The 12612-nt window shown below is 30.3% G+C and overlaps 1 long non-coding RNA gene across 1 annotated transcript; it reads right to left on the minus strand.

Moving 5' to 3' along the window:
* Positions 1 to 244: 244 nt before the first annotated feature.
* On the minus strand, positions 245 to 12378 carry LOC135927231 (uncharacterized). Its single transcript, XR_010572007.1, has 5 exons — positions 12238 to 12378; positions 9316 to 9457; positions 8887 to 9158; positions 1090 to 1189; positions 245 to 529 (listed from the first exon to the last, which is right to left on the minus strand). It is a non-coding gene; the product is annotated as an uncharacterized LOC135927231 (long non-coding RNA).
* Positions 12379 to 12612: the final 234 nt, after the last annotated feature.

Here is a 12612-nt window from a genome sequence, read left to right on the forward strand (position 1 = left end):
TTTGATATTATAAACGTTTTATATTTGTTTGGGGGATTTAGCCAAAAAATATATAACCCCTATTCCTATTCCTCTAGTATATTGTATTTATTATTACAATAAGTCGAGTTCTTAGTGGATATAATTGCAACATTGTCATAAAAAAAAATATTATTTTAGGATAGAAAAATTATAAAAGATTGTATAAATATTACTTAATAAATTGCCTTTAATGGGAAATAATTACTTTTTTCATTTCTTCGCTTTGTAACATTATATAAAAATGTAATAAAAAAAAATAACTTACTTATAATAATCCTTGAATTTTTAGAAATTAAAGAAATTAAAAAAGCAGACGATAATATAATTTTCAAAGATATTTAAAATTTTGAATCGACGATATTAAAATTTAAAAAAATGGCAGCCTCAATTTAAACAATGGAGGCGTCACGTTACGGCAAAAAAGTAAACGCTCAATTTGTGTGCACTATTATCCTGCAAATTTAAACATAATCAAATTTTGAGCTTTTGTTCATCCAGTTTTTCTTTCCTTTTATTAATCATATGTTTTACTTTTAAAATAGTAATGATGAGTGTCATTGATAGCTTTTTTTTCAACTTTATCGGGCTCATTTTTATATAAAAAGAAAATTTCTCAACATTATCGAAAAATAGAGGGAATTCTTATCTAAAATGGGAAGAAGAAGAAGATAATTCTATTTAAAATTAGCTCAAAAATAATGCAATTCTTATCTAAAATTGGCAAAAAAAGGGGGAACCATAGACCAGAGGTCTGATTGGGCCAAGCTGGGGGAAAAATAGAAGATATTTGAATACGGACCGGTTTCCGATTTTAATTTTTCATTTGTCCGCAGAAACTTTCACGTGACTATTCAAAATCTCTCAATTTTAAATCTCGTTTAACGAATAACGATTTTTAAATTTGATTTTGTTATTTCTTATTTTCTTTCTTTCTTTTTCTTTCTTTCTTTCTTTCTTTCTTTCTTTCTTTCTTTCTTTCTTTCTTTCTTTCTTTCTCATGTAAAATTTTATAAGCGCTACACGACGAAAATGAATCGCATCGCTAATATAATACATTATAAATTTTACCTATTTAATAACCAACAACGCAATCGCAATCGCTTGAGCTATTCGCGCTTACTTTAAACGAGGCCTTTAATTCCGCACAATTCTAACACGATATTTTTGTCTGTATTTATATATGAATAAAGTTCACGATAAAGATTCAAAAATCTCGCGGCCATACCCTACTTCAAAATCATATTTTTGTTTTAGTTTTAAAAAATTGGCAAAGTGATTTTGAAATTGAGAGCTTCCAAATGCTCATGTCAGATTTCTGGATGAGTCGTTATTTCGGTTAGGGTAATGCCGGCTTTTATAAATACGTACACGTGACACGGGATACGGAATCTCCGAGGATTTCAGAATCCCAAAGTGAGAATTTGGTTATTCTAATTCCCTCGTTTTTTTTATTCCAATTTGTTAGAACTACAGTCTTTTTATTCTTTATGGGTTCCATAAAAGCATAAAAATTGAACAAGTTGCTAATTATTATAGCTCTATATATATATTAGACCCATGCAGGCCCGGCCCTAAGTCCAGCCCGGGTACACGGGCTGGGCCGTATTTTAATAAAAATATCCGGGCCGGGCCGTATATTTTAAAACCAAATATTCGAAATCGCCATTATTAGCTATAAAAATCAAAAATGAATATATCTATATTTTAAAAAAAAACCGGGCCGGACCAGGTATTTGCAAATGGCACCTCTGCAGGTCACCGAGATATATAAAGTAAAAAAAAATTTTATTATATAAAATTAAGTTCTCCATTAAATTTATTAATTATTTTAAAAATGATAATTTAGATAGTAATTAAATATAATGTTAGTGTAATTTTGGTATAATTTTGTGTAATTTTGCATAATTTAGTGTAATTTTGGTATAATTTAGTGTAATTTTGGTATAACAGATTAACCAAACTAAAAAAAAATAGTCAAAGTAAAGCTAGTAAAATCATTTTTATATTAAATTATTATCTTCAATTTGAGCCGATTTTTAAAAAACGGCTAACTCAATATTTTATCCAGAAAAATACTATGCAAGCCCTAAAGATTTTGCTTCTTAGAAGGCGGCACACATCATAGGATTGAACATCTATTGGCAAAATCTCAACGCTCAGGCAATATTTTCCTTAGAGCCGTTTAACAACACTTAAAATTAAAAGGTGTGATTATCGAAAATGAAAAACATTTAGTTATAATATATAATATATATATTATATAAATTATGAACAATAACACGCTAGATTATTTATAATTATCAAAAAAATTAAGGTAATTAAACGAGATAAACATCCTAATTTTTTTGTAATTCAAAATAATATTATAAGTCAAACACAAAAATTTATATACGAAAAAAAAATGAAAGAAAGAATGAAATAAATAAATTCCCAAATTAAATAATAAAAAAAAGGTGAAAAATATAAGCGTAAAAAATGTAAAGATTTTTAAGGAAGATAAAAAATTGAATCTAGCCAAGGTCTTTGGAGAGAAGACTGCCATTGAAACTTTGGTAATTCGCTTTAAGAATAATAACTGTAGACAGTTCTCCGACTTGAGGAAGAAGCCTTATCGCCGGTATGCTTGTGGATGTGAAATCTTAAATCCGTTCCTTGAAGAAGGAGAATGCAAGCTTACCAAAGGAAGTTACGGTAGTGAATATTATTTGGGTTAAAGTGTGATCTTCTGATATTTCCGAATATTTGGATATTGGATGTTGTTTTTTTGTTCATGTAGGTTTGGAGTTTGGTTGGATAAAGCTAATAGATCTATACAAGAATAGTCAAAAACCGGAAAATCGGCCCCGTTTCGGTAAGATCAGGGTGTTTCTGTTAGTCCATTTCCATAGGACCTTAGTCCTGGTGATTCAAGTATAGCGGGTATTAAGGCGAATTTCAATGCTCGCTGGATCAAGAAATTGCATTAGGTTTGCCTTAGGATGCGTCCTTTGAAAGATCTGCAATGTAAACTGTATCTTCCCTTGCAGTCTATGAGAATTCTGTCGACAGAATAGAAGTAAGGAAAGATTATTGTACAATTTAGGTGGATTCCTATTCTAATGGGTTAGCTCATTATTGGTTAGTTAGAGTTGAAGATTTTTGAAAGGAAAGACTTCCAAAAACTTATGCCCGGATCCATTAATTAAGAAATTGAGGAGAGAACCATCTGTTGGGAGTATGCTAGATAAATGAATTTCAACGCAGCATGCTACAATTGACCTGTCCCAATCCTTCTGTCTATTTATGGTGATGGGATATCGTTAACACGTGTCTGTTATAGCAGGATAGCATCATCTAAGGAAAAGTCATTTGTGAGGTGTGGGACGTGATTGTGGGTTTCGAAAGTAGACTGCCAAAATAAAGGCAATGAAAGCAAGATTGGTGGGAGTTCTAATCCCTAAATCACGACTTTTGGGAGTTCTAATCCCTAAATCCCCACTTTTGGTGGGTAATGAAGCTTGAGCTCAAGCTGTTTTATTGATTCAAAATATTTTCGGTAAGGGAATTACCATCTACCAGTCGAATTGAAAGTGTTGTGATTCAAATTCACCCCTCTTACGACAAATGAAAATAGGATGATTCGAAAAGGTTATCCTTGTTATAATATATGGATTTCATATTACGAAAATCTATCCGTAAATTTCCGAACAGGGTATTTTTTTTAAAATTTTATGGCTCTGACCGAATTAAAAAAATCTGGGCCGGGCCGAAAATTTTTTTTTTTATATAGAAAACCCAGATTCCGCCTGGGAATATAAAACCCTCAGCTGGACAAACCGATTTTTTTTCCCTAATTCCGGACCGGGCCATGCTAAAGGATACCCCTGCTGGTCTCTGATATTTTGTAAGCCATTTTGCTCATAGATGGCAGAAAGATTTGGAAGTCCATTTTGCCTAATTTCGAGGCTCACATAATATCATTTTGCCTAAAATCTTAATCGGGCTTTTTAACTACCCTAAACTTGAACTTCCGGTGCGCTCCGCTACTGAAAAGAGAGTCAACCCCTTTTGGTCCCAACTATATAGCAAATGTAGTGTTTGTATAAGTTTAATAAATTTTATTTTTTGGATCTATCTAGAATCTTGAATTTACGATAATTCACCTATCCTTCATTTTATAACGAAAAGGTTTTTACTTTTTCCCATTATTACCGTAATAATAAATTTGAAAATTAAAAAATAAAAATAGAACATAAACGAAATTCTATTTAATTTTTTTAATTTTAAAATTTATTTTTAAAAAAAATTTATACATGTTTCGTGGATCAATAAAAAGGTAAAAAAAAAAATAAAACATTTTTTAAATGAACTATGATGCTTAATAAATAAAATATACCTTATAAAATAATTTGTAATAGCCAATTATGTTTATATATATAAAGGATTGTAAAAAATACGAAAAAGGAGGTGAGGTTTTAATTTTTTTATATTTAAAAGGTAATAAATTTATATATATTTTTTATTCTGAACTATAGCCAAATAAACGTAAGGAATTTTTAAGATACTTTTGTCGTTCATTTTAAGGTTAAGATAAACATATGGTTTGTAACCGAAGTTTTAAACCCGCGACCTTATGTTAACCGAAAATCGGAGATCTAGAATCTAATTTTGTTAACGGTTCGAGTTAACCGATTTTTTTAAAAACGCCGAAGACAAGATTTTGCGTTATGTTCAAGGGTTACGTTATATAACGCTATCGAAACCACAGCTGATTCTTAAATAGCGCATTAAATTATATATATCTTCTGCTTTATAACAAAATCTTCTGCTTCATGACAAATATTTAATTTAAAAAAAATAAATCTGCTATTTTTAATTTTTATCATCGCAATCGTACCATTCCTTTTTCCTCAAATTTTATCGTAGCGTTATTCATCATAACATTCCATATATTAATAAATTATATCTATTCATTGGTCCGATTTTCTAATTAACGCACCGCTTGAACCTGTTATAAGTTAGCCACTAGTCTCGAAATTTCGTCAATAGATGTTCTTACCTTTTCAGCCATAGTTGGGTAAAATCTCCAAGCCTTGATTAATTTACTTTTTGTACTAAAATCTTGAGTTCATCGTTTTACACAAAAGTTTAACAACAATTACCTTAGATCTTTAAAACAGGGAACAATTGATGGAACCCGAAACCTAACCTAGAAAACATTCTAAATTTATAGGAACCAAAACCGGAATCCATCTTGAAAATTCTAGACGATTCTAACAAAAAAAAACATGTGTAATTTATTTTATACATATATACATAGCTCTTATTTTAGTCACCTCATAGTGTTATCCTTTATCAAACATATGGTGTCCTCTTTCTAAGGCTTTGAGGAGAGGTGGACACTATATTTTGGGAAAAGTGTCACTATTAGTTTGAATAAAAGGACACCATACGACTAGAAAATAGCATAATATATATGTTGTTTGAGACGCAAAAATTTCTGATGGAGGCTGCAAATTTTTTAAAGAAAATTTGATTTTTAGAATATTTATAATGGGTAAATATGATATGTTTTCTAGAATATTTCCATGGGGGGGGGGGGGGCGCTGCTTCCTAGAAGTCGACGCTTATTCAGAATTCTAAAGAGTAAATATATAAAAAAGACAAACCTGGAATACAATCTCAAGATTAATTCTTGGGGCTTTCCTTTTGGTTAAATTTTTTCTAAATTGTTAGAAATTCAAATTAAGCGATCAATCAAACCAACGTTTTAATTTTCTGTTAGATAATACATGAAATAGCTTTTTTTTTAACTACCCCTCCCCACCCCCCCACCCAGTTTTCTTGGAAATCCATAGTATAGAATGGTTCGAACGTCTGTAAATATTTTCCCAAATCGTGGTTCTAATTCCTTTCCCTGATTCTATTCTAGTTCTAATACCGCATCTTAGATTTGTCCTGATTTCTAAAGTCTCCTGTTCGTCTTTCACTCGAAAATCGTAATTTCTTATTTATATTTTTTCCCCAATCATTTCTCTTTAAAATCTTAATAACTTGGCTCAAGGTATGTTTTTTTTTGAGGGGGGGGGGGTAAATTCACATGATATATTAAAGTAAATCAAATCTAAAAATCCTTAGCCTCATTATATTGGTACATAAAAAAAACAGTGAGCCTTTATATTTGAACAACCATCTAATTCATTCAAATAAGACTTGTAAGGTCTTCCTTGGTCTGGGAGATAAGGTCAAAGGCGTATACAACAATTGACCCCTATCAATGATTTGAGGACTCTGTATTTGTAAAATTTTATTGCCCCCCCCCTCCTTCCTCTGCAAGGGTTGCGGGGTTAGTTGTTAAATCTATATATAGGGTGTAACTATTGAATCCCTATAAATTACAAAGTATAACACGCTCATTGGTGGTTAAATGTCTCGCCTTTCGTCAAAATAGGGTCAATCTTAAAAAACAGTTATTTTTCGGCAAAATGGTATATAACTCATTTCGTATCGTAATATTAAAACCAGATCCTGCAAAGGTCAATTAAGCTAGGATTGGTTTTTTTTTTAAAAGCTATGTATCAAAAAGGAAAATTGAAAATATCCAACATTTTCCAGCTGATTAATTTGATATAATTCAAATTTATAGTTTAAAAAAAAATCGACCAATCAAAAATTATTCCCATGCCCACCCGGATATCTTAAGGCCGGTACGGTTTCTAAGCCAAACTTTCGGGTATTTGGTTCTATAGTATATACATTAATTTCTCTATTTTGCCTCCAAACTCCCTCGTGGTGGGGTTGAAAGTCAGAGGTAAATTTTATTTCTCCCCTAAAAAAATATTCTTAGAAAATTTGGAGTAAAAATGGTATATCATCTCTCCCATCCGAACATAGGGAGAATTCCCTGAATCCTGAGCAATGCCGTCTACGCGAAAATTCAAACGTCGAATTGAAGTAAGTAAATATCATTTTTTTAAATTTTATTTATTTTTTTTAAAAAAAAAACATAATTTTTAAAATGGTAACTTATTTTATGTTGCTCAAATAGACCAGTGTGTGGAAGGAGGTGGGGGGGGGGGCTTTTATTTTGCTTTCTAGCAAATACATTTGATTGGGTGATTCTATTGGCTGGATTTTAAAGAAACTGTAAAATTTTCTAAGGAGAATGGTATATCGCTTTCCGTTCTACACTTGATTACGCTAATATGTAAGTGTTTCATAGACCATTTAAGAATTATGCGTGATCTGGATCGCGTTAGGAGAGTATGGCGTAATATTTGAAATTTAAATCATATGTTGCGCTAAATACTTTTGTAGACAGAAATTATACATACCCTAAAATTTGAATCGATTTTTTCCAATACACTTCTTATATATTAATAAATTAAAGTTTTCTCCAAAACTTCGCGATAAAATTGCTTAAAACCTAGAGGGTATATAGGTATATTAGATATGATAAAAAAAACAGTTCTTTTAATGAGGAAAAAAACAAAGTTGTTTTTTTTTCTTCTGTTATTTTAAAAACAATTTTCCTTTATAAAAATTATCTAAAATCTATCAAATTTATTGGTTAATTTTTCAAATGTCACAATCATCATAATTTACCAATATTTTTTTTTGGAAGTTTTTCATTTATCAAAATCATTTTATTATTCGTTCATTTTATGTTAAATTGACCCATGCTTTCTTTTTTGTCCTGTTATTTTAGATGTTTTTTCAGCTGTTTTTTATTTGTTTTTTAAAAAAAAGCATAATATCCCTTGTAGGTGGGCATTCTATAAACATGGTTGAATGGAAAAATGAGATATTTCAAAAAACCCATACTATAAAGGAGTTAAAATTTTAAATATTCCTTACATAACCTTATAAATTTACTTTAAAAAAAAATTTGACTTATTCATTAGATTAATTTTATTATATTCTTCTCGTCTGCTTTTCTTCCAATACTCGAATGGGGAAAGAAAACCTAAATGCGCATGTGCGGCATATGAAGAAAGAAACGAAAAGAAGAGAAAGAGAAAGAGAAGAGAAGAGAAGAGAAGAGAAGAGAAGAGAAGAGAGAGAGAAGAGAAGAGAAGAGAAGAGAAGAGAAGAGAAGAGAAGAGAAGAGAAGAGAAGAGAAGAGAAGAGAAGAGAAGAGAAGAGAAGAATATATCCCACTTTTATTAAACTTATAATATCGTCAGCCCAAAAAATTTGATTTTACCAGATTAAATCCCACTTTAGTATATATATAATACAAAGTTTTAAATTTAATTTTCCTATTTATTTTTATTCAGAATAATTTATAATCTTTATGCAACGTCCTTGGTCTTATTTTTTCAAAAAAGTAATTAATTGAACCATTTAGAATATGGAAAAAAATATTTTATTTTTAAAATTCATTATTAAAAGCGTGATTAGTCATCTCCATCGGGCTTAATTTTTCAAACCCGGCCCGGCCCGAAGTATTTTAAAAACGTTATCCGGCCCGAAGTATTTTAAAAACGTTATCCGGCCCGAAGTATTCTAAAAACGTTATCCGGCCCGAACCCGAAATTTTTAAAATAATTTTACGGCCCGGCCCGTATTTATTTAAATATAGAAATTAATTCTTTTAAAAAATTATAATTACCCAAAATAAAAGATATGTGTCGTATGACGTCTAGTTTCTATTTTAAATTAAAAATTTTAACCTAAAATTGATAAATTTTAGATATATTTAAAATAAATTCCAAGGCCCCACCCAGTCTGAACATTATTTTTTTTTAAAAAAATGGGCCCAGCCGGAGAAGAAGCCCGTTTGGGCACTGCTCGGTCGGGTAGGACCGTACCGGGCATATTTTTTCAGGGTCCTGGATCACTCCATTTGGCGGTAATTTTGATAACGTGAACTTAATCTAAAACCTGTTTTCTAAGAAAGGGGTCCGAACCCACCTCGGTCCCATGTTAACCCGTGATCGATGGGTTGCCCATATCGGTCACCCTTTAGTCTGTGGTCTCAAAATGGCCAACCAAATTTTTGAACCGGAAACGGTTCCGAAACCCTGCAGGAAGGAATTATATCGCATCAATATTTATCGAGACACGTGGCTGGTTCACGTTTCATTATAGACGCTGTCGCCACCCGGCCCGGTCGGGCTGACAGGCTAGCCTTTCAGTATTCTAACATCCACGACCTTTTACAAATAGTTTTATATTTTTATATTATGAATATACAACTCAACTTAACCAAAATTAAAACGAAATTATATTCCGATAAATTTAATGAAACTACTGAAGACTTCATATCACAAGTAATTACTCAGATATACCATTAAATATCAATATTATTACATTCCACCACCTGATGAGGGTGTTAGCATTGCGAAATTCCCTGTAGTGACCCGAACCCAATGAACAGCATAATTGGAACTCCTAGATTAGTTCAACGTCATTCCGGACCGAAAGGGTCTTTTCAGGTCCCCGTTCTTTAAACCTTTTTTTTAATAAGTTTATACTAAGATGAAACATTATAATTCTAAATTTTGTCGAAAGTTTCTTAGCTAATTATTTAAAAAGGATAAATTTAAATTTCTCATCTAACCTTTTATTTAATTATTTATTTATTATTTGTAAATTTTACTTTTTATTTGATTCCACCTTGTTATTTGAAATTTGATATCAAATATTATTTTAAAATTACAAGTAAATGTCAAAATCAAAACCAATAAATCATTTTATATTTTAACAATAACGATTATCACAGAAAAAAAGGAAATTTGATGGGATATCTATCAGTGTGATTGGAAACGATACTATTGAAAGTAACGCGCTGGTACAAAAAATGTAGCGGGCTATTAGCTACTTTTTTACTCTACTTTTATAAAGATAAAAATTTATATTAATTTTTTTTTTGCTATTGAACGTATTTTAATTTTCAAATACGTAAATAAATTGTTATAAAAATTAAGACCAAAAATGAAATATATATGGCGCCTTAAAGTGAAGAGAAAAGAGAGAGAGAAAGAGAAGAGTTTTAAAAAAAATCTTCTATAGAATATGCTGTTCCCGAACATTTATATCTTATTGGTTTGTTAAACGGCTCGTCTTGGGCCGATTTTTAAAAACGTCTAACTCAAATATTTTAGCCGGAAAAATATTGCCTAAGTCTCCATATTTCCTTAATAGATATCCAAACCCTTGTGCCATTCTATGAGAAAAATCTTCAGAGCTTGCCTAATACTTTTTCTGGATGAAATATTTAATTAACCCTTTTTTTCAAAATCGGCTCAAAACCAGCCATTTAACAACACTAATATCTATGTTAGCTATTATTAGCCTAATTACCTGCTCTTTTGATTCAGTTAAGTTTATATATAAGGCTAATTCAGCTTTAAATTTAAATGTGTCTATCACACATTCCCATGGTCGTATAGATTCATTCGAGAATTTAATTTATATGAAATTAGTGTGCTCATTATGAGAAAAGAATAGCTCTTAAAAATCATCAAAATTGCTAAAAATAAATTTACCATTTGTCACCGCTGTCAGTATATCAAGATCACACATCATCTTAAAATTTCTACTCATACAATAATTGATTTAAATGTTATAAAATTGAAAAAATTTATCATTAATCTGTATAAATGAAAATACTCATTATTTTTAGTAGGAATCAATATTTTTAGTAGGAATAATCAATTTGTTAAATTTGATTTGTGTGGACTTTTCTTGGTAAACTCCAAAGACATATAATAATTCCTAGATAGACGTTGCATTCATTAAAAGTGGACATCAATGAAAACAGCGGCGGATGTCATTTTGATTACTCATATCATTATTAAAAATTTTATACGAGAGGCCAATTAATACCTATATGGCTGACGCAAACTTTATTAAAGAATTGCCTGATCATCGAGATAATAAGGAAGCAAGTTATCAATTTAATAGTATAGTTTTTAAGATGAGAATAATTACTTTGTGGGTTACCAAAATGGCGGTTCCAGCTGATTCGCATTCAACGACGCTTTCATATTATTACAAATGCATTGCATCGTCAGTCAAGAGGTTATTGTATGCATTGGTACACTCAAATTATCGAGATATTTATCAATCTTCGCAACACTTGGAGTGCGGACATTTCTAAAATTTAGAGCACTTATAATTTTATCAAAATCTGTGTTTAACAACACCTTTAGAAGTTTACTTTTCAGGTTAAAGCTGCTTGATTTCTATTGGTCGATATTTCGTACTACGCCAATCACTACCACCATTTTTTTTAAATCCTATTTTGCTCGATTCTCGATGGGACCAATATTTATCTGGATTTAAAATCCATAGGAGAAACCCGATATTTTAGCCAAAAATATTAAGCAAACTTGGAGATTTCCTAGATAGTAGAATGGCTGGCCATTAACGAAACTTTGAAGCTCGCTTAATTTTTTGGGTTTAAATATTGTGGCCGTTTTAAAAAATCGCCACTACCCCTCCCCCCCTACCCCCTTTCACTAACTAAAACTATAATCTATATTATATTAATAATAATAATATATTTAACAAAATATAAAAAAAATTATGAATTTATTATTTATTGCACGTTTTTTTTTGGCTGACCATATTCTAATGATTGGATGTTATTATGTATAAAAGATTTTTTTTTTAAATTGTGCATCTTGTGACAAAATAATATTCCTAGTTCCCGAATGGATATTGGAAAAGGATCTAGCTGGCATCATAATTTTTTGGAGTTTGAAATAATTTTTTTTTTTTTACTTTTTGAAATTATATTTGAATTCACCGTAAATCAGGATACGATTATACGCTTGAACATCTGATCTAAAACTTTATATCAGGACATGATTATATATGCATGAACACCAAAAGCTAGAACTTTTATCAGGATATGATTATATATGCATGAACACCAAAAGCTAGAACATTTTACAATGAAAACGGAAATTAAGTTTTAAATAAAAATTGGAAATATTTTTATAATTTATACTATTTAAAATTCCTCGTATTTTAAAAGGAAGGAAGGAAAACGGATGAAAGAAAAATTTTATTGTCCTAGAAAAAAAAAAATTATATGAATTTGTGGGAATCATTTTATGTATCGCTTCGTTTTATTTTTTTCCCTGCCAATTTGAAGTTGACTCCGGAAAATTGCCTTAGATCTTTATATTTTTTTTAAGGAATATAACAGCTTAGCCTCAAAAATTCAGTGCCCTGTAAGGAAAAAAAGTCTGAACCATTTTTTTTTTAGCCAATAAAATTTACCTAAGCCTCAAGTTTTGGCAAAACAGGACACACCCATGGGGTCTAAGATCGCATTATTTTTGGCTAAAAATCTTGATTTCTCTTGAGAGTTTCCTACAAAACTAGACCCTAAAAGATTGGTACACCTGCGCAGTGTTAGTGTTAGAGTCCTTGGCATCTTTACTGTAATTTTTTTTATTTGCTGTTCATGTCTCAATGTCAAACCCTTTAAAAATCTTCTTTTTTTTAAAAAATAAATATTTTTTTATACGAAAGTGATTTTATTCTAATATAATTTAAAAATCTAATATGTTTTACATTTTTTTTTGTCTAGTTTTTCATTTTTATCTCGATATTTGTTATTTATTTATCCTTATTTATATTGGCTCTTCTTTA

The sequence above is a fragment of the Gordionus sp. m RMFG-2023 genome, chromosome 3, assembly GCF_954871325.1.
Source record: "Gordionus sp. m RMFG-2023 chromosome 3, tfGorSpeb1-WG-v2, whole genome shotgun sequence".
Lineage (NCBI taxonomy): Eukaryota > Metazoa > Nematomorpha > Gordioida > Chordodea > Parachordodidae > Gordionus > Gordionus sp. m RMFG-2023.